Source organism: Ursus americanus, chromosome 2, assembly GCF_024610735.1.
Source record: "Ursus americanus isolate L20-20 chromosome 2, mUrsAme1.1.p, whole genome shotgun sequence".
Classification (NCBI taxonomy): domain Eukaryota; kingdom Metazoa; phylum Chordata; class Mammalia; order Carnivora; family Ursidae; genus Ursus; species Ursus americanus.
In genome coordinates this window covers 18,912,990-18,914,299 of record NC_142128.1, presented here as the reverse complement: position 1 = coordinate 18,914,299, position 1,310 = coordinate 18,912,990, and the positions used below count along the sequence as shown (strand labels likewise).

The 1,310-nt window shown below is 42.2% G+C and overlaps 1 non-coding gene across 1 annotated transcript; it reads left to right on the top strand.

The window, feature by feature from the left end:
* The first annotated feature begins 739 nt into the window (after positions 1-739).
* On the top strand, positions 740-846 carry LOC123778085 (U6 spliceosomal RNA). The gene has a single exon (XR_006775783.1). It is a non-coding gene; the product is annotated as a U6 spliceosomal RNA (small nuclear RNA).
* Positions 847-1,310: the final 464 nt, after the last annotated feature.

Genomic DNA, 1,310 nt, shown 5'->3' with positions numbered 1-1,310 from the left:
GCCATAGCGCGTGCCTAACTTTATGGTAAGGCTTGGCAAGGCTGACAGTGGTCAGAGGGCATGTGGTTGATAAAATGGTAGAAGGAGGGGTGGATGCATTTATTTAATTACCAAATAGTTAGACATTGGCTGGACACTATTCCAGACCCTGGAGCAATATCAATAAAGAAGACAGAGAAGATCTCTACACTCAAGGGGCTGATGTTCTAGACATGTCTCTCTCCAGTTCACTCTGGAACACCACGAGTCTTAAAAGATGAGGAAGAGCTTTCAAGAGATGTCATAGGATCAAAAAAAAAAAAAATCCCAGTCCCTCAGAGGTCCTGAGAATCCAGCCTTTCTTTCAGACTGCATGTCCTGACCCAACCAGCTTGCCCGGGTGTAGACGAGTTCCATGAATGAGAGGCTTCAATGCTAGTGCCAAGTGAAACTCTCATTTCTCTCCCCTCTACATTCATGACATACCGGGGCATAGGCTCACTCACTATAGTCTCTTTCACCAGGGAGGTGTCCCAGAGGCAGTGTGCCTCTGACTCAAATCCAGTCTGCTTGATGGTATGAAGAGGTAGCTAAGATCTCAGGCCCTAATGTCAAGGTTTCGATCTGGGCTCTGCCACTTACTGGCATGTGACCCCTACTCTCTGAGTCTCATTTTCCTCCACCTAAAAATGGAGAGAAGTACCTACTTTTCAGAGTCAAAGTAAGGATTCATTGAGACAATTCAGATAATAAATAAGTAGTGCTCGCTTCAGCAGCACATATACTAAAATTGGAACGATACAGAGAAGATTAGCATGGCCCCTGCGCAAAGATAAGAAATAAGTAAATGATAGCTACTATAGGAATAATAATTACTTTGTTACTACTATTCATGTTTATTTTGTTTTCATTGAGGTATGATTTATTCACAATACAACACACAGATATCAAGTGTGCGGTGTGATGCCATCATGTAACCACCACTTAAACAGGGAATATTTCCATAGCCTGGAAAGTTCCCTCATGCCCCTTTCCAGTCAGTGCTCCCTCCCTGAGAGGCCATTGCTTTCTGACTTTTGTCATCATAGATTAGTTTTATCTGTTCTCGAAAGCCACAGGAATAGAATGAGAAAGTATATTGTTTTGAGGGTATTTTTCTTATTTTTCTCAACATGTTATTATTTTATATTTTTTGAGATTCATGACTACTGGGCTATACCCAGGTTGTGTGTATCTACGTTCGGTTCCTTTTGGTGCCAAGTAGTTGTCAAGTGTAGTGACTTTACCACAATCTCCTTATCCATTCGGTCTGCCCAAAGTGGTTACACCCA